General features: G+C 43.0%; 1 long non-coding RNA gene across 4 annotated transcripts; it reads left to right on the forward strand.

The window, feature by feature from the left end:
- Positions 1 to 26,808, forward strand: LOC308591785. Of its 4 annotated transcripts, XR_014010251.1 has the most exons (7): positions 1 to 309; positions 1,294 to 1,386; positions 1,960 to 1,993; positions 3,631 to 3,752; positions 4,982 to 5,029; positions 24,197 to 24,753; positions 26,462 to 26,808. It is a non-coding gene; the product is annotated as an uncharacterized lncRNA (long non-coding RNA). The 4 variants fall into 4 exon arrangements; XR_014010252.1 differs by lacking the exon at positions 1,960 to 1,993; XR_014010253.1 differs by lacking the exons at positions 1 to 309; positions 1,294 to 1,386; positions 1,960 to 1,993; positions 3,631 to 3,752; positions 4,982 to 5,029 and adding an exon at positions 15,121 to 15,285.

Here is a 26,808-nt window from a genome sequence, read left to right on the forward strand (position 1 = left end):
CCAAGGCAATTAATATAATGGTTGAAGAGGCTTGCTCATTCCCACAGTGTTTTTCTCAACTCCGCAATGGCATCCAGTTAGATAATTTGCCCACGAGGCAAATTTGAGTTCACCTCTCATCGTCATCTGTCTATGTGCTGTTTACTCTCTGCAAGAGAGACAGAGAGACTAGATCTGTCTTTCAACAATACTGCAAGGACAGAAACCAGAGCAGGAGATTTTATTAATGCTGTGGAAGAGCAACAAGCTACCCTTCTGTACATTACACAGGTGGGACAGACTTGGCGGGGTGAGAATTCGCTTGGAGAGGTAAGATTCAAACCTTCCCCAGAGAAATAACTTTGCTTCCTTTGTCTCTTTTGATTATAATCTGCCAACTCCAAATAAAATTAAGACTTTATGTGTGTGCAAAACTATGGTTAGCTTCATTTTCTGGGTCTTCCTCAATTGAAGATAAGGGGGAAAATATGAGGTCTATCTTCCAATAGGATTTTTTTTACATTTTTCTTCAAAAGTCAGAAGTAAAGCTCACATAGATCCTATTTAATGCTAAACTTAAAAAAAAGTTATGAAATAGATCTATACAAATGCTTTTGAGATAACAATAGTGGAATGAACTTGAAGCTGAATTTTTTTTGGGATGTGCATGGAAAAGCCCAGTCCCTGGTGCTGTGTTCTGTTCCACTTCAGCATAGCTAGTGTCAAACTGCCGGTGAATATGTAGCAAACTTTTACAGCAGCCAAAGAAAACATCTGGTTTTAGGCAGGATCTGGCTTTCTTTCTTAAAGCAAGAGAGCTGCATAGATCAGTACCTTGCCTTGTCTAATTCCATTAATGTGATCTCTTGTCCATCCCGTGGCAGTTTAATGGGCGTTATTTGTGGTCCTCCATCAAATAAAGCCATAGCCATAAATCCCACGTCACGTAAATGAAGGTATAAACGTCAATCTGCATTACCGAATAATATTTATGATTTTAATTAAATGAAACTCACTGTGACGTTTATTGGATCACAAGTTACATGTTAATGGCAACAAAATGACTTGGGCTGATATGAGTATCTCTTAGAAATGCTCTTAATAATGAACGTGTTGTGGGTGGGTGGAGGGTCAGTTCAAAATAACACAAGAATATGGGGTGTGTTTGATGCAAGAAGAACATTGAATCTAACCTTGGTTGGTGTTTTATCTACCTAAAATGCATTGTAATGAATGGGGCCTGCATAACAGCATCTTGCTAGCCATGGAACCAACAACATTCAGTCAAGATGCTGAAGGCTTGTCTGTTTCCAGGAAGGGTCTGCAGTGAAACGTGGAGCTCTAAGACATGGCTGGGGAACCTTTTTTGGTCCCTTCCAGGCAACCCTCCAGGGGTGACAGTCAGAGGTAAAAGTGGGTAGAGCAACAAATGTAAATTTTACATTTCTCTCTGTGAAGTCATATGCTCATCTCTACCCCCTATCTAGAAAAGCAAAATACATTATCAGCCTTCAAGGATGCATTAAGGGGTGTGGCCTGCAGTGGGGAAATGACCTAGGGAGAGTCCTGAGGGCTAGATAGTGGGACCTGGAGGCTGCATTTGTCCCTCAGGCCCAAGGTTCTTTACCCTGCATTCAAACAACTATTGATTCAGCAGTGAAGCGCCTCATGTTGAGAACTTAAATAGGAGCTGCAGGCTCCATCCCTTCCTGGCTCTCAGGCAGGCCTTGATCCAGGCAAGGTGCTTGTACACATTTACACCACCTCCCAAGTAGCTTCATGTGCAGCTATTATTTCTATTGTTATTCATTAGATTTATTAGTTGCCTTCCTCACAAAAATGGCCTAAAGTGACTTAACGTTAAAAATACAAGGGGAAAATACTGGAAACCTGTTGCCGACTTGTAAGCTAAGGAAGGTAAGCAGCACTCCTTTCCTGTGAATGTTTAATGCATTTCTGCACCCCACTTGTTTCCTGTAGGGTTTCATTTCATAACTGAAGTTGCTACCCAATGGTATATATTTGACACAACTCTAATTTTAATTGACTTGTTTTTAATTTTCCATTCTTTGATATGGGGCAATGAATCCAGTCATTGCAGCTGATCTCATTTTATTTGCAACCCTGATATTGAAACTACCGGGCAGATTTTTAATGGCTGAAATCCTTGTCTTGGCAAAATGTACAGTGTTTTAATGAGTTTAGGAGGGGCAGTTTGGCAGAACGGCCATTACTTAGGTTTCAAAGAATAAGATTTTTATCAAAATCTTGAATTTCTCTAAGCTATTCCCTGAAGTTCAGAATACTTCCATGGAGTCAAGGAAAGTTCAAGAACGTGCCTCTCACTACTGTGGTTACAAAAGAAATATAACAGCATGTGGAAAAAAGATCCATGCATTCATTTAGGAACCAGCACACCTGAGTAGAATTGTCTAGGTTTTTGTTAACAAAGCACACTGACCTTGTTTCTGTTGCCTCTTGAATTGGTGGCAAACATTGCATGAGCATCTGCTGGGACCTAGTGTAGCACATAAAAGACGTCCAGACTTTTTTTGTTCCTGGAGAATTTCACTCTGTTACTTGTTCGATAAGGCTTAGGGGATACTCTCTACAGTATTATTTGAAAACCTATGCAATACAGAGACGTCTTTTTTGCTTTCCAGCTCTGTTGTAGATGTCAAAGTACCTTTTTAAAAAATTGTGTATATATCAGAAATTTGGTAAATGTTAACATTTACTGGTTATTCACAAAATTAAGGCACAGCAGAACTTATCAGAAGTCTTTGTGCCATAAATAATGTGCTTTTTGACATTTATACCATGGGAAGTGTTCTTTGCTAGGGAATGGAAATGGAAATGGAAATGACTTTGGGATGATATTTACTGGAGCAATCAGCTGCCTCAGAAATTACTGGTATTTACCAGTAACTGTCAGAAAATTTTACCCTGGACCTATTCAGAAAAGGTTTTTTTAAAAAAACAAAAAGCAGGCTATCTCTCCCCACCTTTAAACTTCTTCTTGCATATGCAATATAAATAATACAGTCAAACATTAAGTAAGTTTGTAAGTAGTTTAGAATTGATTGCATCAGTTAGATGTTTTCTAATCTGTCTCTTAACAGATTGTCCCAGAGTGAGCTGTGAGTAGCTGATGGTAAGGGAACAACATTGTTCTTTCCAGTGTACTGAATAAACATGTGCCATAAAGTTTCAAAACTGTATTTGGTCTTTGTTTTCCTGAGCCTATTCAAATTCTAAGACATACAAGTGTTAATATTGTATAGGTTTCTCACATTTTATGTAACTAGCACACACACATACGTGCACACACACACACTCACTCACACACCCACACCCACACACACCCCCGCTGCCAAATCTCAAGCGAAAAAAGAATACAGCCCAAGCTGCTGCCAGCCTGAGCCAGGAAAAGAGGCGCACCCGAGCTTGAAAAACCCAGATGTTTCCTTTAAAATGTAAGAATCCTCCTGGATGGCCATGTTGGCCCCCCAAAAGAGGACCTGTCCGGGTTTTCCCAAACATATGGCAACAAACCAGCCAACATACACACACACATTCATAGAGAGGTATTTGCTTTTCTTAAAATAAATTAAATAACTCTATACAATGTGTTGTCCATTTTGCTGCTAGAGATGTCCACACCCAGTCCCGGTAACATGGTGAGGAATGGCGGATGAGATCCAGACAGCAATAAACCAAATGAGGCAGGCCACCTGAGAGATGCTTTGCTTGTAACAGAAAGAACGGAAGAGGTATGTGCACTCAACATTTAGAAAAATGGTACCTAAGCCATTCTCCATCTATTGTTGTTTGTTTATAATGTACAAAAAAAGCCTCCAAGATCTTTAAGGCATTCAATTCCAGATTGGCTATTTTCTGAAAGAGATCATGTAGTTCCATAAAGAGAGTGGAATATACAATGAATTGTCCATTCCCTAGCCAGAATCTACACCTAGCAACCCTATTTGGATGGAAGTCACTCATGCAAATATGCAATAATTATTTTTGTCAGACTGGGCTGCTTAAGATCTCATTAAGAACTGAGCTCCATAGGCAAAGCCTGTGGGGATTTCAAAAAAGACTGCTTCTCACTTTTCCGTCTTCTGGTTGCCTTGGTCCATGGCTGGAAGCTTCCTGGATCAGTGCAAAGCAAAGGAATGCCTTTGGATGGGAAGTCTGTGTTTGAATTCAGCATGCCTGAATGGCCAGGGGTTCAGCATGCCTAGCATGTGTCTTCGGCTTATTAAAAACCTACAGATCTCAACTGAGCCCAAAATTCAAGTGTGCAATGTGGAACTGCTGCAAGTGAGCGTTTAAATGGCCAAATCAGTCTCATTCAGATAAATGGGGTTTTGTGGTCTTGACCTTTTTATAGTGACAACCTGACACTAATTTTGAAGGATCATATATTTATGTCAGCTGTCGTTGGAGGGCATGCAGTGTGACTGGAAGTAGGTCTGCACGTTCCAAGACTATACTTTGAGTTTTAACATGCTGTTACAAATGTTAGAGGAGGCTCCCTCTCTTAAATATTATATATATATATATATATATATATATATATATTCACCAGCTTGACAGTTTTTCAAACATATTCACTGTCAGCCCTAACAACCTGTCAACAACTGCCGTTATGTGAAAATTGCAGAAGCTGGTTTGAGCACTGTGAAAAGTGACATCCATGCCACAAGGATAAAGTTCCTCAGAAATGGAAGGCGAAAACTTTTGAAAGGTGCTGTAGCCCTTCCAAGTCAAAATGAACAGTCAGATATCTGGGGAAAAACATACAGTTGTCACATCTGATATCTACTTCCCCCTTCCCCTCCCTCAAATCTAGGTGTATGGAAAAGAACATAGATTAGGAGAGAATATTGTGGGTAACTGTTTTGCTGCTCCTGATTTGCAATCTTCTCTCTCTCTCTCTCTCTCTCTCTCTCTCTCTCTCTCTCTCTCTCTCTCCAACCCCCTTCCTTCTCAGCAGCCTTCTTGGGTGTTCCTTCAATTAATGCCCAGGAGAAGACATTATGAGGTAACTCCTCCCACAAGGCTTTTTTTAGATCAGGAAGTGTAGGCAGCCAAGCAGGCTGCAAAACACTGGTGACATGCTTAGACAAAATACACACCATCCTTAGCCACCCGGCAATTCAAGTTTTATTGTGGCCAAAGCCAGTGACACTAAACACCACAAGATCAGACAACAAGAAATCAGCAACAACCTCAGAAAAGAAAAACGGTTACACAAGGGAACTTCGCAGTGTGCCATTCAACAGAAGAGATTTACACTTCCTAATTACTAAAGTGCAAAATTTAGCCACCTCATATGATATTGAGCTTGAGGAATCTTCCAGGAGGTATTTTCGGAGAATTTCAGGGGAGGATTCCAAATAATATTGAAGGGGTATAAATTTTGATAGAAGCGGTAAAATAAGTTGAACTCGTTCTTCACTGCAATGATAAAGTATGTTCAAAACTCTGTATCCAACACAACACTGGAGAAATTCTGAAGTGTCCTGCGAATGAGGCGGGAAAATGGGTGCCTCTTTCACAAAGGAAGAAAAGCATGGAGAGCTTTCGGAACAACACCAGATGTTACGGGAAGACAGAAAAATATGGATGGAATGGACTAGAGACTCCAGATCTAGTTTCCCCTCTGGATGTTCGTTCAAAGTCAGGGGTGGGGTACCTGAGGCTTGGAGGCTGAATGTGTCAGGAATTAATGTGCAGCCCAAAAGAATCCCTAATCCCCAAATCCCCAATACTCCACACCTGGACCAGTTGAACAGGAAGCAAAAGGTTGAATTTCCTCCATGACCTCTCAGGTCTGCTCTTGCACTGCATAGAAAACTCAGGTGGGCATAACTGGTAAATATAAACCCTTCCCTGTCCCCACACCCAGGTCTTGGTAATGCTAGCCAGGTCAGCTCATCCAAGATAAAATCATGACCCAGGAAACTCTTATTTAAAACTGACCTGGCATTCAGAAGCTGCACCTACAGACTCAAGGGCTGGCAGGTAGAGTAACTTCTATGTCCCTGGCAAGGGGAGGATCCAAGACAGGGCACAGCGTGCAATTGAACAAAGACGTGATCCAGTTGGAAGACTGAATGCCAAGCTTGGACTCTCTTTGTGGGACAGTCATATGTAGTGCAACTAGAACACCAAAGAGCCCAAGTCTGCACAGATGCATGATAGAAGCTTTGAAACACTCCAATTATCTAGCTAGTCCTCTCTCTCATTTTGCAGCATGAGTCTCCTAATCCCTCTGTGGAGTTCAGGTGACAGACAAGGCTTGTCTGCCTTAACTAGTCATGCATTGACACTGAGCGTACTTGATCTGGGGCTGGTAGTTTGCTTCAAACATTGTTCACGCAAATGGGTCTGGCAGCTGGGAAAGTACAGGGGTGTGTGGAAAAATGCAAGTCTAGTGATCCCGACTTCTCTCTCTCCAGAACAGATCTGCCGTGCTGTTCCTGCTTGCTGTTTGAAGAGCCTTCTTTGAAGCCCAAAGAGAAATTCATTTCCCAGGCTTTGCAATTCATTGAAAGATGAGGCTGATGACCACAGAAAGGGTCAATCAGATTAGCCCTTGATGACCCCCGTGTTTGTGTCTTTAATGGGTGTCTTGCAAAATGATATTTCCAGTTTTTAATGCTGCCTCGTATGTGAGATCATACAGGATATTAGTTTTGATTGTCTGGTGCCACAAGGATTGCAATTGATTCCCCCCCCCCAACCCCACATATCTCCTTTCTGTCTTGGCTTCCTCTGCCTTATTGCATACCTTCTAACAATATATTCATGCTAACCTCTAAGAATGTCTTACAGTACTGATCTCAATGCCACATTGGGCAAATTTTTTTCTTCCCTTCATTCAGTACGGAGGCTAATATCTTGTTGTCTTTTGTCTGAAACCACAGAGCATGAAGTCAGGAATTGTTCCACCCTCTGACAGTTGTGATGCCTAGAGAGAGAGATGAAGAGAGAGAAATGATAGTCTCTCTCTCTCTCTCTCTCTCTCTCTCTCTCTCTCTCTCTTCTTATTGTGCAGATCCATTTTATTAAAAGTTCCATTAGTATTATCGTTCCACCTTGTAATTCCAAAATGCTCAGCATAGCCAGGTATGCATTGTTATCCAGATCTACCCAAGGGAAGGACCATGGCTCAGTGGTAGAGCATATGTTTGCATGCAGGAGGTCCCAGGTTCAATCCCTGGGACAGACGTTGGTCGGATACCATGTGTCAAGGCTGGAGTCAGATGCAGGTCAGAATGAAGAGACAGTCAGTTTCCAGCGAAGTTAACTATTTATTCAAGGAAAAGGCATACACCTCAGTGACACTTCCAGGCAGGTCTTGCCCCTATGGAGCAGTTGCCATGACTGAAGCTCCCTGCCTTCCACACCTCCTAAGGCTCCTCCTCTCCCAGATGTTTCCCAAACAGTCTCAAATTGCATCTGCACACATCTGGTCTCTGTTCTGCCCTCATTATCCTGCATGTTCCTGAAGACCAGCGGGGAGGGGAACTTGTTGCAGCTGGAGAGGCAGTCTCTTGACCTCCCTCCTCTGCTTCAGCCTTGGAGTCTGAACTGCTCCCTGTCCCAGGTTCCTCCTGTTCACTAAACCCTGTTGTCCCATCAGTATCCAGCATCTTGTCCCAAGCTTCCCCCTCTGACCTCTCCTCAGTTGTCCCATCCACAGACTCTGAGCCTTCCTCCTCTGGGATTTCCCTTGGGGTTTCCCTGGCTGGCACTTCCCACCACTCCTTGTCATCCAGCCAGGACCTGACACCATAGAGAGTGGCTGCTAGTCAGTGCAAACAGTATTCAGTGAGATCAGGAACTTTAACCCTTTCAGACCCAGGACCCACTTTTAACCCAAAGATAAATTTGGGGACCTATTTCTCAATATTTTACCATAAATTTGCATCCTGTTGCAGCCCATCTTGGATGAGGCCATGACCCATGGGTCAAGACCCATGAGCTGAAGACCAGTGAACTCGATGGCCCAATGGTTTGATACTGAGCCAGCTTCCTATGTTTGGTGAAATGGCCTGAATGAGCAAATGGGACTGTTTAGTGTCAACCACAGGATCAAGATGGCTGACAATCACCTTGTAGTTTCCTTTGGAAGTATGCCAAACTCACTGATCCAGTAGCCTATCTATCAATTGCTATTTAGGTCAGAGAAAAATACACATGGGAAAAATTTAGGGGCACTTGGGCAGTTCAGCTTTATTAAATTCCTTAGCACCTTTGTGAAAAGTTTCTGGTCCTGCGCTAGGCAAATTAGAAGAATGATGATCAGGACTGGTTCAAGGAAATTCCACAATGCAATAAAAATAATTGGTTTAAAATAATGATCTTTGGTTCATTACTAAAGTATCTTAATGATCACTTTAGGACTTCTTTTCTTCTGTCTGTTCCTCACCACCACCTTAATCAGTAATTAATTTTAAGTACAACAAAATTAAGCCAGATTCATATCCTATCTGCAGATAATTATCCAGGCCTAACCTCACCCCTAGGATGACATTTAGTTTTTAATAGTTTTTTTCTTAGAAATAGTCATGGACTTCAATTAACTGGATGAGACAATATATAGGCAAGAATTGATTGATGACAGCCAGATTGGCTCCTGTGTAGCATGGATAACTCTTTGCTCATTGTATATATAATAAAAACTGAGGTCTCTCAGTCCACCCCTTTTCTGCAGTGAGCAAATCGGATAGGTATTTGTGTAAGATAGAGCTAGTTTTTATTTTTTTATTATGTTTCACATAGGGTAGGAGAAGGTGAAGAGCTCATAGAGCTATGTGGGGAAAGGGATACAGGCCAGTGGTATAAAACATTTGCTTTGCATGCAGAAGATCCTAGGTTCAATCCCTGGCATCTCCAGGTAGGACTGGGAGAGACTCCTGCCTGAAACCCTGGAGAGCCACTGCCAGTCTGTATAGACAGTACTGAGTTAGATGGACCAATGGCCAGACTCAATATAAACAATGAGAGTCCCTAGAAACCAAAGCATAAATAATTACAATACCTGGAATAGGAAAAGGCTATATAGAATAAACTACATCTGTGAAGATACAGGAACACAAAAAACCAACGTATGGATATATAAGGGACGTGGGTGGCACTGTGGGTTAAACCACAGAGCCTAGGACTTGCCAATCAAAACGTCGGCAGTTCGAAACCCCGTGATGGGGTGAGCTCCCGTTGCTCGGTCCCTGCTCCTGCCAACCTAGCAGTTCAAAAGCACGTCAAAGTGCAAGTAGATAAATAGGTATCGCTCCGGCGGGAAGGTAAACGGCGTTTCCGTGCGCTGCTCTGGTTTGCCAGAAGTGGTTTAGTCATGCTGGCCACATGACCCAGAAGCTGTACGCCGGCTCCCTCGGCCAATAAAGTGAGATGAGCACTGCAACCCCGGAGTCGGTCACACTGCACCTAATGGTCAGGGGTCCCTTTACCCTTTAGCTTTATGAATATATAAATATAATTTAATAATTTAATAAATAACAATACTGTTGGGGGGTTATTGCCTTTGTTATGTATTTTTGTGTTTTTATATTTTAAACCACACTCAGATGAAGGGCAGTGTATAAATTTGACTATTATTAATAATAAAGATGATGCTAAACCCTGAAGATGGCACACTGGAAGGCAAAAATGAGCTGTAATCGCTCAGTCTTTTTAAATTCAGTCTGTTTTATCAACTGTCTTTTGAGAGAGTGATAACATTCAACTCATGAAGAGACATCCTGGCTCTTCTGGTGCTTTTCTGGCCAATAAAGTGTTTTTTCCCCTTTGCAGTTGCATTTGCCATGATAAATTCTTTAGCCAAGATGAGCCATCAAGCATTTCACTCAAATATGGTAAGGTACATACAGTTCTCACAAGCAAAAAAAGGATGACCCTAACTCTAACCCTGTTCCCCTCCCACCCGGGAGAAGCGTTTGTACAATATTTGAGTGAAATATTTGATGGTTCATCTTGACTAAAGATTTTTGATTGTAGACTCAAACCTTAATCTGTTCATTGATTTTTCTTCTTTCCCCGTCACAGTCCAAGAACCATTTCAGGTATAGCAAGAAAGGAAAGTGTAACTATCAAGAAAATGAATACCCCTTGCTCTTCAGCACACAATAAAGTTAAGTGTTTTTGACTTCTTGAATAATATATCGAATCTTTTTATTACTTTGGAAAAATCTAAATGTTACTTTCCAAAGAACAAAGCACAACATTAGCATTTTAATACACAGTGATGCATTTTTTCCCAGGGGTTTACAGAGCCTTGCCTTATGCAACTGAATCTTCGCTCAGCCTTATGATAAATTTCAAACAGGAGGCGGTAAACTGCATAATTCAGATTAATGCCTCACTCGCATTCAGTTTTTTTCCAGCACTTCACTGGAGAATGTTAAGATAATAGAATCATAGAGCTGTAGAGTTGGAGTCATCTAGTCCAACCCCCTGCAATGCAGGAATCCCATCCACAGCCGACCCTGGGTGGGCTCGAACCGCCAACCTTCCAGTTAACAGCCAGACACACTGACCCATTGCACCAATAGAATGGTCTAGGACAGAGGTGAGGAACCTTTTTCAGCCCAAGGGCCTCATTCTTCTATGCACATACTTCTATGCACATACTTTTGGGAGGCTACATGCCAGTGACTTGGCCGGGAAAGAGCAGTGAATTTAAATTCAAACTTTTGCACAGTAGTCAAGTTTCTACACACACTCAAATATCCCTCTCCATGATCCATCCAGGCAAGAGGTGTCATCAGAGTTCAAGGATACATATCAGCCAGACAAAAACACTCAAGGGAGGTGTGAAACCTGGGGTGTAGCCTGAGGAGAGGGGCTGTGGCCCTATTAGTTTTCTGGTTTACATGCATAATTATTTTTGTTTGTGACCTAGAAAAGCCATTTCTGGTTCAGGGATGAAACGTCATTGAAGCCAAGCAGGTCTGGTCTGGACATTGCCTGGATGGAAGACTACCTAGAAACTCAATGACTGCGTTCAGATGTAACATCAAACCATAGTTTAGCATTCAAAGAAGTAGCCCAGCCTTTTCCTAGGCTCATGTGCTTCCCCCCTCCTCTTTCTGGCTCTCTTGCAAGGAGGAGATCTAAAGTTTATGCTTCTGGTTTAGATTGACCACAGTTTAGCGTGTTGTTCAGAGCCTAAACTGTGGTTAATCTTAACTATGGCTGGTGTAAACAAGCCAACTTCAGAAATTATGGCTTGAAGTTGGCTTGTTTCCACTAGTCATAGTTAAGATTAACTTGTTTGTTCAGGTTTGGATGACATGACAAGTTACAGTCAATCAAACATGGAAGACGAAGCGCCTATACTTCTCCTTGCAGCCACACTGGAGGAAAAGGTAGTAAAAGCCACCCCCAGAAGTGTCTTGCTGGGTGTGGCAAAGCTGCTATGCCAGGTCCCCAGCTGGTGGGTCCCTGTTGCCTCCTGGGAGGAGGAGAGTCAGTAAGGGGGTTAGCATGAATCAGGCATACTTGCACAAGCACTGGATTGCCTCTGCTGGTATGTTTCCATCCCCCAACTACCCCACTGCCTCACCCCTCTTCCACCTGGTAAACAGCAGTGACCAACCTGCTGGGCAGTGAATGTAGTTCTCCATTTAGCAAGCTGCTTCTGGCCACCTCTAGTAGTCTTATTTGATAAAAGCAGTATATGAATGTAACAAATAAAATCCCTAGACCATAGGGGCAGAATCCAGTCAAAATGAAGGCCTTTGGAAGTTCCAGCTGAGATCAGTGCTTAATGTTGGCTGAATCAGAACCTCGATGTCATTGATATGCAAGCTACTATCAAACCTTGTATGGAAGAGCTGTAAACAAGATGTACGTTTCTTTTACCTCTTTTGAAGCCCTGTAGGATAACAGCAGTGAAGCTCTCAGGACCCAGGCAGCCGCTGGATAAGTCAAACAGTATTTTAAATACCAGAACACGGAGCTTTTCAGGAAGAGATGACAGAAGCATATGTTAGGGGGTGCCCTGGGACTTCCATAAAACATCAATGAACACCGGGTTTGAATATATTTTGTACTGCTCATTTTATTGACAGGCTGTCATAACCAAGCAAGAGAAAAACATAAAACCATAAACCACAACAGCAAACCGAAATAAATTGCTGCCAGGCTACTAGGTCAATACTAGTCTCGCAGTGTTCGGCTAATACACACACTTGGCTCTTATAATGATGGAGAAGGGTACTCTAATTCAGAGTGGTGGCTTGGTGGGTTGGGAACTGATTCACACAGGCAACATATCCTACTTGTGAATAGCCACAGTCTATGTATCCCTGGGTGCAATTGCATAGGGAAACTTTAATGGGGCTATGTCCAGGTAGCATGTCGATCACGTGCAAACACCTGTACACGTGTCACAAAAGGACACGTGATCTCCAAGATTTTGGGCCTTGTAGTGTACCATGGGGACTTTGCCTTGCAGACCACTTATGGGGAATGGTAGCAGAGCACAAATTTTGCCCAGCCGTGGTGCAAAATCAAGGTCTGATTTTCTTACAGAACTGAAAAATGATCAGAATGTTTAAATATGCATGGAAAGGCTATTCTGGCATCACCCTGCCTGGACCAGTTGTATGGGGAAGGAGGGAGACAGAGAAGAAAAGGCAGAGCTAGAGGGAACTACTTTTGCTGTATATGCGGTGAGGACATAAAAAGAGCCCTCTTGGATGAGACCAAAGACCCATCTAGTCCAGTATCCTGCTCTTGTTGTGGCTGCTCACAAGCAGGATATGAGCACAATGGCCTCTCCCCACTTGTGATTTCTGGAAACTGGTATCCAAAGACATACCGCCTCCAATAGTGGAGATAGAAGACAGCCATCATGACTGATAGCCCTATCTTCCCTCATGAATTGGCCTAACCCTCTTTTAAAGACATCCAAGTTGGTGGCCATCAGTACATCTTGTGGGAACGAATTCCACAGTGTGCTGCATGAAGAAGTGCTTTATTTTGTCTGTCATGAATCTTCCAGTATCCGGCTTCATTGGATGTTGCCAAGTTCTTGGTATTGTGAGAGAGGGAAATGTCTCCCTATCTGCTTTCTCCATGCCGTGCTTAATTTTGTGCCGCTCACTCGCGTCTCCCTTACTCGCTTTGTTTCTCAGATTAAGAGCCCCAAAGGTTGTAACCTTTCCTCACAGGGGACCTGCTCCAATCCCTTGATCATTTTGGTTGCCCTTTTCTGAATCCTTTCCAGCTCTGCAGATAAGGGAAAGAGGAGGTGGGCTAGAGATCTGGCAGGCTTCTGTGGCGAGGTTTGTTTGACAACAATGGGAAATTGAGTCTTCAGGGTCATTGGCCCAGTCCTGTGGGACACCCTGCCAATCGCGATTTAGCGGGCGCCTTCTGTGCCAATGTTTAAATGCCCACTGAAAACTTTTCTTTTCTGCCAGGTGTAGGCAGGCAATTAAGAGTACATCCCACACAATGGGGTGTGTGGGTATGTCTGTTTTCAATTTCTTTTTGCTTTTAACTAGTTTTTAACTTTCTGTGATTTATTGTTTGGTTTTATGTTTTTATATTGTTGTAAACCACTGTGATATGTCTTTATGCTGCAGTAGTATATAAATATTTTTATAAATAAATAAAACAAATAAGCCTAGTTGCAATGAGGACAACGAGGGATGAAAACTGTGTGAGTGTCTGGAGGCGGTTGGAGGATGGATGGCGGCTTACAGATTGAGGTTGAATCCTGACAGGACAGAAGTATTGTTTTGGGGGGACAGGGGGCGGGTGGGTGTGGAGGACTCCCTGGTCCTGAATGGGGTAACTGTGCCCCTGAAGGACCAGGTGCGCAGCCTGAGAGTCATTTTGGACTCACAGCTTTCCATGGAGCTGCAGGTCAATTCTGTGTCCAGGGCAGCTGTATGCCAGCTCCCTCTGGTATGCAGGCTGGGACCTTACCTGCCCGCGGACTCTCTCGTCAGAGTGGTGCATGCTCTTGGTTATCTCCTGCTTTGACTACTGCAATGCACTCTATATGGGGCTAATCCAGAATGAGGCAGCTAGACTGGTGACTGGGAGTGGCCAAGATCATATAACTCCGGTCCTGAAAGACCTACATTGGCTCCCAGTATGTTTCCGAGCACAATTCAAAGTGTTGGTGCTGACCTTTAAAGCCCTAAACGGCCTCAGCCCAGTATACCTGAAGGAGAATCTCCACCCCCATTGTTCAGCCTGGACTCTTAGGTCCAGCTCCAAGGGCCTTCTGGCAGTTCCCTCATTGCAAGAAGCGAAGTTACAGGGAGGGCCTTCTCGGTAGTGGCGCCCCCCCCCTGTGGAATGCTCTCCCATGAGATGTCAAGGAAATAAACAACTGTCTGATTTTTAGAAGACATCTGAAGGCAGCCCTGTACAGGGAAGTTTTTAAAGTTTAATGTTTTATCACATTTTTAATATTCTGTTGGAAGCCACCTAGGGTGGCTGGGGAAACCCAGCCAGATGGGTGGGGTATAAATACCGGTAAATTATTATTATTAAAACATTGCAGGTTTCAGCTAAATGAGGGCAGAGCAGAGAGTGAGATGAGAGAAATGAGAGACAAGGAGTCCAAATGGCTCCTCAAGACACATGGACATGACACATGGACAAGCCAGCACATGCAATCCCAGACTCCATTCAAACCCCAATTCCATAGGTGGGGAACACTTGGCTCTCCAAATATTGTTGGACTACAGCTCCCATCATCCCTGAGCATTGGCTATGATGACTGGAGCTGATAGGAACTGGAGTCCAACAGTATCTAGAAGGCCACAGGTTCTCCACTCCTCATTTATATGCTTTTATGAATGCTTTTATGGGTATTTTGCTGTTACATTTGTGCCATTAGCACCTATTGGCTAGGGAAGGAAGAAAAATACCAAAACCAAAGGAAAGCTGAGAATAAAATCTGGAAAAGGCAATTAAAACATAAAACAAAATTTTGCAGGTGACTGCAGAAGTAGAAGGAATTCTTAGTATGAACAATACTACTTTCTCCCACAGAAAATGTACCCAATGTACCTGCATAACATGAGGAGAACTTAGCTGTGTTTCTTTGGTTAATCATTATCCCATTGAGTAATTTGATTTTAATTGATGTCTAGCTCATGAATAAATCTATTCATTCTCTTTAACAAAGAATTCACACAGGTGGATTTCTGCTCTCCCCCTGCTAGAGAGCAATCCAACACTGATGGTCTCAACAGATAGACTAAGTCTGGCAGCTGATGGGAACTGTATATGCCAATAAGTAAGGTAAATATTAGCATACTTGATAAACTCACTGTGGCCAAGATCCAAAGGAGGACTGTGCAGCAGGTGCAGGAGAGAAACTGCATGCATCTTGAGTAAACGGACCAAGTGAAGGGACTAGGGATGGAGGAGAAATTGAAGTCATCTTGTATTATTATTATTATTATTATTATTATTATTATTTATTAAATTTATATACCACCCTTTATCAAAAGAGCTCAGGGAGGTTCACAGACTAAACAATGTAAAGAAATGTATGTATATAAAGAAACACAAGCCTACCCTAATTTGCACTTTCCAAAAGAGGACATAAACCAAAACTGAAACACAACTATCCTTTGAGAACTGCATTACAAAACTTGGAGCAGTGCAAATTTTGAAGGATGGCTGTGTTTTGGATTTCACACTGTTTTGGAAAGCACAGTTTAGGCAGGCTTGCCCTTAAATGTGAACGGAATCAAATTTCTCCCCTATCCCTAAGGGATGCTTGAATTTCCTCTCCTGTTGTCATGCTAGGATTGGGTAAGAATCTGTCCCCAAGCCTCAGAATGGAGAGAGCCATCAAGAAGCAATGCCTCCTCGGTGAATCAGCATATTAGTGTAATTCTGCGTGATGGGCAGAATGCGTATGTTTTACTGCAGTAAGTCTCCTGCAAGTGCCAATTTTATCAGTAAAGATATGGAGTATTCCCCCCACATACACACGCACAGATAAAGTTAGACAATTTCGAATAGATTTCTTCCCTTTCCGTTATCTGAACATTGTTGTCATGATACCATACAGCGCCTGTTCATTCTAAACTCTGCTAGAGGGCAAAAAAAATATTTATGGCATACTTTAAATAAAACATATTATGTGTTCGTACGAACATATGTATCATTGTCCCTCTAGCTGAAGCAGATATAATTTCTGACAAGGTGTGCATGCAGCCTCATGCAGAATTCATGACTTCGTGTTGCATAAGAATGAAGGTGCTCCTTTTGAAACACTTTTCTAGCACAATAAGTACTCATTTTCTAAACCAAAAATGGGTGGGTGGGTGGGGGTGGGATTCTTCTTGATTGTTTTGGGCAAATGCTATGGAAGTGAGGAGTCTTTCTTTCCTTTCCTTTTTCTTTTAAAAAGCATTATATGGGATTGAGATGGAGAACCTTGTCCAACCAGGTTTCCCATCAAATTCAGCTGAATGTCTCAGTGCAAATATGACATGAATTTTCTCTCAGGCTACTGGCAGTCCAGGTCAATAAATACGTGTCTTGAGTTATGGGTAGTTGAGCATTTTCCTAGGAAGAAAAAAAAGTAGTATCCATATTAATGTCCCAATGTCAGTTAACTCCTAGAAAGACAGCAGTCCAGTTGAATTACCTTGGGAAAAGCAACTTTACAACGGGGTGAGTTTTCCATTACTATTTCTGTGCTATGTGCAAAGCAAGGCATGAAATGTATGCTGCCCATTGAGATATCTGGTTGGCCAACGGATGCTAGACTAAATGGGTCTTTGGCCTGATCCAGCAGGAATCTTTATATATTTTAATATATGCTCCATAGTAAGCTGAACTTGCCCATTCTGCCCATATTTATGTCTGTAGAGCATGAGACCTGAAAGAAGCACATTTCACTCATGCTCTGCCACTTTTTCTGATGAACAACGAAGACATGCCTGCGGTGGCACAATCTGAGGGGTGAGTATTAAACTCATTCAGACTGTAAACTAAATCTCTGGCTGGCAGCATGAGAGTAGTGTAGCAGGGTGGATTTAGGGCTGTGAGATAGATGCACTGAGTGCTGAGCCTGGTAAGTGAGGCAATGGGCTTTGGGAAAGAGGTGTGAGGCTCTGACAGGGTCCTCAAGTCCTCCTGTCTCCTTCCCAAAGCCTAGTTAGCACTTAGCTGGCTTGGGGGAGGAGGAGGGAGGAATCTAGGACCCCGTCAGAGCCCTCATGCCGCCTTCCCATAGCCAGGCATGTGCTTACTGGGCTCCCTCCCCATTCATTGCCCATTGTGGGGGAACCAGTCACATTGCCCTAAAACTGCCTCTCTGACTGTCTCCCAGCAATGCAATTATCTGCAAGGGATTTCCCCAAAGCGTGGTTAATGTTGCCAGTCTTCATGCTATGTTTGCAGAGCACAACACTATTTAACCCTACTTGACTTAGCTACTTATTTGTCTGTTTTTTCTCAGAATCCAGTCACTCATATCTCAAGGTGCTTCTCTGTGCTGGGCAGATCAGAGATGGGGATGACTGTGTAACAACCTGTTCTCTACAATAACTGATAAAGAGGTTTTGCTCTATAGCAACTGATAAAGAGGTTTTGCACCCCGCTGGCTAGTGATAACATGTGGAAGGCTGGCGTAGATCTAATTGTTTTACAGGTTAGATCTATAAGCTCCCTACAGAGCTCCCTGTGGACTGAGAAGTGCAGTCATATGAAAGTGGTGTTGATCTCATCTTATGGCTTAGACGCTTGGAAACATCTTGGCTTTTTTTTTTTTACATTCATATCATACCACAAACAATGTTTTCTTAGAAATTGTGATATAAGCCTCAGCAATAAATCAGTTAATGGTTTCCTTGAAATGCAGGAAGAAAACAGGCAATCAGCTGACCCATCAGCGAACTCTGTTATGCAATGTGTTCTACACTTTCCATTTTGATAACCAGTTATTACAAAGTGGGGGAAGTGGACTAGGATAACTAATGCAAAATATGATAGCCTAGAGACTTTCCAGGGATTTTTTTCTTTCATTAATTTTTTTTTTTTAAATGTTGCCAGTCCATATGGATTTGTCAAATAGACTGAAGATTCTTGTGCAGTTTCCTCAAGGATAGTGGCTTTAAAAAGAACTCAGGGGGTTGTATCCAATTCTAGTAAACTCATAGAAGCTAATAGACAAAACTTACAAAGGTAAGGACTTGTGTTAAATACAGCTCAGGAAAGCCAAGCAGGCATTTTAGCACTACACAGGGAAGCAGGCTTAATTTTAAATGACGTAAGGCACTGTCAGGGCTGTTCCACTTCAGATGGCCACTGAGGACTCACAGGATGGGATGTTCCTTCGTGCAAAAATGTTTCCTACACATAGAAAACTATGGTGTCGAGTAGATGGTGAGCCAGGAGCTGGGGACCAGGAGCTCTGGGGCAATTGAGAAGTGAGGAGCAAAGGGCAAACAATGAGGCAGGGCTGAGGAATTAGCCAAAAGTCAGGACCAAAGAGCAAGTCAGAACCAGAGGACAAATTAGGAGACAGGAAACCAAAATACAATGGTAAAGGTAAAGGACCCCTGACAGTTAAGTCCAGTCGCAGATGACTCTGGGGTTGTGGTGCTCATCTCGCTTTACAGGCCGAAGGAACTGGCGGGTCATGTGGCTAGCATGACTGAGCTGCTTCTGATGCAATGGAACACCAAAACCAGAGCAGCGCAAGGAAACGCCATTTACCTTCCCACCAGAGCGGTACCTATTTATCTACTTGCACTTTTGGGCATGCTTTTGAACTGCTAGGTTGGCAGGAGCTAGGACTGAGCAACGGGAGCTCACCCCGTTGCGGGGATTCGAACCATCAACCTTCTGATCGGCAAGCCCAAGAGGCTCGGTGGTTTAGACCACAGCGCCACATGCGTCCCTTAAACATATTCAAACATATTAAAATGATATTTAAACAGTCTAAAACAAAACCACAGTTACAAGAATAGGGTTGGTCCCCAAAACATACACCTCTGGTGTCAAATGTCAAGAACAGCTCCAAGAAGGCAGACAGTCATGTCTAATTGGGACCACAGTGTGGATGGATAGGGTTAGCTATTTAAGTTTTAAAAACTTAACATGGTTATTGCAGTCACATCATTAAGGTCACATATAGCATCTCTCTGTGGGGTGTATGGGGTGTTAGGGAGGGATAGTACCTCTGGTGAGGGACACACCATGCTCCTTCTCGGACAGTTTGTCCACCTTTGGTCCCCATTCTGCACTCAGCTTTCACTTGTGGCTCCTAGAAGCTGTCAGCATGCAACAGTGGCCACACCTTGGGAAGAGCTTCAACTGGCCGGCTAAACCAGGTGAGGGTAGCTGATGAGTCTCAAATCCTCCGTTAATGAGGGACTTTCCCTGCAGGTGAAGACTAGCGGATTGGATGAGACCAAGAGTGGGTCCAACGGTCAAGAAGTTAATTTCTGCCCATGCTGTGAAGTGAGGGGCAGAAGGGGCTCATCAACTAGGGAAGATAGTCCATCTAGGAGAAGCAAAACTCTTATTCTAAAGCTCTGCTGCCTAGCAGGGTATCGTTGGGAGAAGAAAAGGCTAAGGACTAAACCCTACAGAAATTCAGAGTGGTGTCCCTACAGCGGTTCAATGGCGCCTTTCACACCTCCTTCCGACAACTTCTGCAGCCAAGCTGGTGCCAGACATATTGCTCTCCTTTCCTTTGGACCACATCACTTAAGCCAAGAGGGAATCTTGGCATCTGGGTGGCCCAAGACACTGCCCAGGCTTGCCCCCTGGGGAGGTCACTTCGGTACTGCGAACCCAGTGGTTTCACACCTGGAGGCACACTTCATTGTCTCTCAAGACAGATGGATGCCAACAGCAACAAATGTCTCTGTCTCTGTGTTGTTACTACCTGTGCAATATCCCATTTGGTTACACAGACACAAGTGTGTCGGCCAAGCAACCATCCCCCCTTCCCATCACAGGAAATCTGTACACAGGACCCAAGTGCATGCAGCTGGTGAAGGATGCACACCTGCATCCATATTGCAGTGCTCTCCCAGAGCTATTGAACTGCAGAGAAGCACTTTTTGATGTCCACAGGGACGTGTGTCTCCATCTGGGGGCTACCAGACTTTCACCAGCTAGTTACGCATGGTGAAAACTTAGCCAGGGCTATTACTATTGCCCAGAAGGTGGGATTTAGCTACTGTGATAGACCTGGCTCCGTATCATTAAGCAAGCACACACACACACACACACACACACACACACACACACACACACACACTGCACAGTATTTCATAATAAATATGTGTCTCTTTTATTAGCATAACTGGCTCTTTGATTTGTTTCAGGTTTTATGATGTTTAGACAAACGGATTTGGACAGTTAAAATTCCACTTAGGCTTGATGCATTGTATCTGCCTGACACACAATAACATTGATTTATAAGATGCAATGAATCTCTAATTAGATTTTGGCAGGATAGTCGCAGTCAGAAAAGTTCCTCTAAGTGCTCCATTGGAAGGTGTAATGAAGGCCATCTTTTAATTAACCAGTTCCCCTCCAAAGGACTATAAACATAACACCCCTTTGCCTCTGCCCTTTGACCTGTGTCACATCAGCCTTCTCAAACACACTCTTCCAGTGTGTGATTTATAGGGTATATTTAAAGAGTGATCATTGCTACAACATGTGGTGGATACCAGATCTCAGCAACACATCAGCAACCCCCTTTTTTGGGTTAGTAAACGAATGAAGCAAAGCTTCAGGTTGAAAAATGAGTTTATGATTACACAACAGTCTTAAGTGTTCTGTAAATTTCAACTTTTATGACCGCCTATTGTAAAAGCAGAATAAAAGGGACCATTAAATAAATAGGAAGAACTTATTTTCAATCAAGTTTAAGTGAAAGACTTGGAGAGAGATTCAACCCAGAGGTATGTCTCCACTTTTGTGATAAATGGGTACAACTTCACTTTATGTTCTTGGGAGATCATTGGAACTGGGTACTTCAGAGTCAGGCCCTTTTTCATTTCTGTAGACCTGGGGTGGCTAGATGGCAGATTGTTATACTTGATACTGAGCAATCCTTGACTTTGACTAAGCACTGAACCCCCTAATGTTTCTAGCATTAAGGTACACACTCTGGCAATGGTTTTTCATTGTGCGGTTAAAACATACCTAATTGTGAAGGCATTCCTGAGCAATGATTTCTAGTAATACCTCTACAGACAATTCTTGATATTTGTGGTATTTTGGGGTTTGGTTTTTTTGAAGTATTTTATTCTTATTTTCATTTATGAATCAATTCCTAGGGGACACCCCAGGATCATTCAGTTTGTAACTTAAAGGTCATTTCTGTTATTCATAAGGTCCACTATCCAAAAGGAGGATGGTTGGGAATGTTGCTTAGCAACCAGGCAGAGTGGCATTATCTACTGAGGTAGCATATGGTCTGATTGGCTGAGTAGTTCTGAGGGAAATTTTTCCTGTGTATGTTTGGTTGACTGTATCCCTGCTATGTTGAAAGCCTGTCCTAAGAAAGACAAAACCTATTTGTTCCTTTCTCAGATTATACACTGTTTTTGTTCAGTTTGCTGAGTAGAGTGTTATCAAGACTTTTCTCTCTGGACTCTGCATTCTTTAAGTAACTATGCTAACATGAAGCATCTTAAAGCCATTTCATATTTTTCACTGTTCTATTGTATTTATTTTGTGCTGTAAACCAAATTATTGTGTTTTTTAATGAAAAATGGTATACAGTGGTACCTCGGGTTACAGACGCTTGAGGTTACAGACTCCGCTAACCCAGAAATAGTACCTTGGGTTAAGAACTTTGCTTCAGAATGAGAACAGATATCACATTGCGGCAGCAGGAGGCCCCATTAGCTAAAGTGGTACCTCAGGTTAAGAACAGTTTCAAGTTTAGAATGGACCTCCGGAACGAATTAAGTTCTTAACCCAAGGTACCACTGTATATAAATGTTTAAATAAATAAATAAATAAATAAATAAATAAATAACATTTTGATTGTCAACATTGGCTCTAGTCAGGGATAGGCTTGAAAGATTTGTTCCTACGAACTCTTACTCAGCTTCAGTGTCCAGGACATCTGTCTGTGAAATAATTATCATGTCATTGTTATGTGAGCTATTTGCATCTTAGAGGCTTGTTGTTGACTCAACTATCTGCACAGGATGATAGTTTGAGATGATTAACTGATGTCATGGATGGTGTGTTTTGTCCCTGCTAAGGGAATAGCGAGTGGGACTGACATTTAAATGGCTTTTCTTTAAACATTACAGCAGTGAGAGCAGTAAACTGAAAGCAGATGCAAATTCTAGTCCAGAAAAGTCTTTAGAAGCAAAAAAAATTTTTTTTCTGCACTTCAAAAAACAAAACAAAAATGAAGACACAATATTGACCACTCCCCAGGAAAAGCTGAGGAAAAACTACAGAGATAAAGAGTCATAGCTTTGAGCTTCAAGATCATTTAATAGGAATGCCTATAAATCTCTCTCAGTTGTTGCCTGGATGCTTTGGTTCCAATTAATGCTTCTTTTACAGATGTAATCACAGTACGTATTATAGAGTTGGAAGGGACCCCAAGGGTCATCTAGTTCAACCTCCTGCAAGGCAGGAATCACAGCTAAGGAATCCCTGACATTTAGCTATCCAACCCCATTTTAAAAACCTCCAGTGAAGGAGCGTTCACCACAGGGAGGGGCACATCAGTATATTTCCAGTCGGTGTAATCTTCATATGTGTTCGCCCACGACTCAGGTCCATCCCGTTTCAGCAGTAACCTGCCATTTCAAAAACAAAGCAAACAAAACAAAACAAAACACCACCACCACCTGCATGAAGATTTGCTGTTCCCTTTCTCAAAATATGTGTTTCTAATAATACTTGGAAAGTTCATTTAAAAATAGATTTCCATAGGACTTACTCCTGTGTCGACTTACAAAGGATTGCAGTCTTAGGGTCAGGTTTTTTTTTTACCATCCTTGAATGATGTAACAAATCTCAATTATTATTTCATCTTCACAGCAACAGAGGCAATGCTAATTATGCCCATTTATGGGTGTAAATCCACAAAACACCAAGAGTTAATGTTGTTGGCTTATGCATTAACCAAAACTCAGCTCACACCCTGAGCAAACTTTGGCTGCAAGGTTTTCTTCAAATAGGCAAGAAGCGAACTTAGTTCCAAGACAATCTTAAACATGACACATCTGTTGATTTTGGGTCATGGTGGGGTGGCAGCTCCTTCTACAGCCAATGGTGTAATGGAATTGTTAGTTGCTTAGGAATGCCTGCTGACCTCATTTGATGGCCTCTTCTCCCCTGACTGCCCATATTCCATTCTTTCCTTGCATCCGATTCACTTCTTCCATTGGGTGAATTTCCTTCCCTGTCTTTACTGGTGGGGTAAAGCTGCAGTCAAGAGGAAGGGTCAAAGGACATGTATTACCCATGCTTTGAGTAACACCCCTCTTGATTATTGCAACGAGTGTACATGAGTTAGTTTATGACACTTCATTTGGTTAAGAATATGGCAGACAAATTACTAGCTGAGACTTGATTAAATATGTATTTTGGGGGGGCAGGAGGGGAGTGCAGTGGGTTGTATTCATCTAAGTCCTACACAGAGCAGACCTGTTGAAATTAAGAGGCCATCTGCCTGTGGTGGAAAGGGTAAGAAGCAAAAAGTAGTGGGAACAGCAAATGCAAGTTTTCCCTTGTATGTGACAGGTTAGTTTCTACACACACTAACATTTCTCTCCCCCCCCCTTTCATCCAGGCAAGCAAGAAGCACTCTCAAAGGACACATTTCAGCTAGGTATCCTCTCAGGATACAGAGCAGTTCCAGTAAGGGGTGTGCTCTGAAGAGAGCTCAAAGGGCCAGATAGAGAAGCCACATTCAGCACTGGGGTTGAGATTCACCATTCCCAATTTTAAGTGTAGCATTGGTAGGTTGGAGAGTGTAGCTGAACCCTTCCCCTTCCCCTTCCATCCTTTCCCAAACAGCTTCTTTGCCATTTGGTCACTTATAATTATGAAACCCCACCAAGAGAAGAATGGCAAATAGTTTAGGGGTGTGAGGAGGAGTTCACAGCCACAGGTGTGGAGAAAGTTTAGCCTCCCCTCCCCCTTTCTATCAATGCTCTGATTTAAAGCCTTTCCCCTCCACTTTTTGCAGTGATATAATTCCAACAAAAAAGCTATGGTTGGACCATAAAGAAGGCTGATCGCCGAATAATTGATGCTTTTGAATTATGGTGCTGAAGGAGACTCTTGAGAGTCCCATGGACTGCAAGAAGATCAAACCTATCCATTCTGAAGGAAATCAGCCCTGAGTGCTCACTGGAAGGACAGATCCTGAAGCTGAGACTCCAATACTTTGGCCACCTCATGAGAAGAGAAGACTCCCTGGAAAAGACCCTGATGTTGGGAAAGATGGAGGGCACAAGGAGAAGGGGACAACAGAGGACGAGATGGTTGGATAGTGTTCTCGAAGCTACCAGCATGAGTTTGACTAAACTGCGGGAGGCAGTGGAAGACAGAAGTGCCTGGCGTGCTCTGGTCCATGGGGTCACGAAGAGTCGGACACGACTAAACAACAATAACAATTCCAACACACTGATCTACTGCCATCATATCACATTTCTGTGCCATGGAATGCTTGAAAACTTACTTTGGAGTCAATGTGTACAGGACTAGTCTTCACACCCTGCCTCCCTACTGTACAACTAGAAGGTACCAAGTTCACTTAACAGTTATGAGTTTTATTGGAGACTTGCAAAAGGCCCATCAAGTCTGATGGGAAGGAGAAGAGAGGAAAGTAACTATCTTCCAGCCTTCTTGTATGTATGTATGTGTGTGTGTGTGTGTGTGTGTGTGTGTGTGTATGCGTGTGTGTGTGTGTGTGTGTGTGTGTGTGTGTATGTGGTGTGTTTGTGTACATATATAGGTTCACCTAATACCATCCTTTTAATGCCAAGTGAAAAACTAGGCCTTCTCAATAATTCATGGAACACAGGAATCTATTATATACAGAATCAGACCACTGGTCCATTTAGCTCAGTACTGTCTGCACCAGGGGTAGTCAACCTTTTTACACCTACCACCCACTAATGCATCTTTCTTGATGGTAAAATATCCTTACCACCCACCAGTGCTTGATGAAATGAGGATTCAGCTTGTGCCATAGAACCCCCTACATCTAGAATCTTGAAACGCCCACTAGTGGGTGATAGGGACCAGGTTGACAACCCCTGGTCCACACCAGGTGTCGGCAAGGTTTACCTTACCTGGGCCGGTTCACTCCTGCGGAGATCGCTCCGTGGGCTGCACAGATGCAGTTCCCACTCTGTGCAGTGCTGGTTTAGAGCCGTGCGTGGGGACTCGCCAAGCAGGTGGCTTGGTTTGGGGGTGGCTTGTGGGCCGTTTAAATGACCCCTATGGGCCGCCATGGGCTGCAGGTTGCCGACTCCTGGTCTATACTGACTAACAGGGTTATACGTAGGAGCCTTTTCCAGCCCTATCCAGATATGATGGGATTAAGATAGATGGACTAATAGTTTGACTCAGTATAAGGCAGCTTCCTATGTTCCTATGAGTAGAATGAATAGAATATAGTAATATAATAATAATAATAATAATAATAATAATAATAATAATAATAATTTATTTGTACTCTGCCCATCTGGCTGGGTTTCCCCAGCCACTCTGGACAGCTTCCAACAAAGATTAAAAATACATTAAAATGTCACACATTAAAAACTTCTCTAAACAGGGCTGCCATCAGATGTCTTCTGAACGTCTTTGACATCTGATGGGAGGGCATTCCACAGGGCGGGTGCCACAACCGAGAAGGCCCTCTGCCTGGTTCCCTGTAACCTCACTTCTCACAGTGAGGGAACCGCCAGAAGGCCCTCGGCGCTGGACCTCAGTGTCTGGGCAGAACGATGGGGGTGGAGACGCTCCTTCAGGTATACTGGACCGAGGCCGTTTAGGGCTTTAAAGGTCAGCACCAACACTTTGAATTGTGCTTGGAAGCTTACTGGGAGCCAATGAAGATCTTTCAGGACCGGTGTTATATGAACTCGGCGGCCACTCCTAGTCACCAGTCTAGCTACCGCATTCTGGATTAAAGGCAGTTTCCGAGCCACCTTCAAAGGTAGCCCCACGCAGAGTGCATTGCAGTAGTCCAAGCAGGAGATAATTAGAGCATGCACCACTCTGGCGAGATAGTACGTGGGCAGGTAGGGTTTCTGGTAGACAACTGCCCTGGATACAGAACTGACCTGCACCTCTCTTATAAAAGAGAGATATAAATAAATAACATGGAGTTTGCAGAAATATCAAAACAAGACTTGCTTATATATTTTTTGATACCCATTGGCTTCAATGTTTGATTGAGCTGTTTCTTTTTTTGGCTTTTGTTTCATTTTTTATTTCTCAGGGAAACTTGAGACAACTCACTTGTATCACGTTGGAATGCTGAAATAAATTGAGATGCTAATGTTCTGTCTCAGAATTGCAGCAGTCAATAGAAAAGAGCTACCAGGTACAAACAAAGGAGAGAAGAGCCAAGTTGTCAGCAGTGCGAGAGACCTTTGTACTTCTGGCTATCTTTTAACAGATTCCAGTTGTGTCCACATATGGAATATTCTGCAGGACATTTAAATCAAACTGTTATATGTACTTGTGTGCCTTGTTTCTTTTTCTTTCCCTGCCTCCTTCCCCCTCCACGTCTTAGAGCTGAACTTGATGCTGGTTTTATTGGTCATGTGTTTTATGTGTTGGGGG

This window comes from Podarcis bocagei, assembly GCF_964188305.1.
Source record: "Podarcis bocagei genome assembly, chromosome: 7".
Classification (NCBI taxonomy): Eukaryota; Metazoa; Chordata; class Lepidosauria; order Squamata; family Lacertidae; genus Podarcis; species Podarcis bocagei.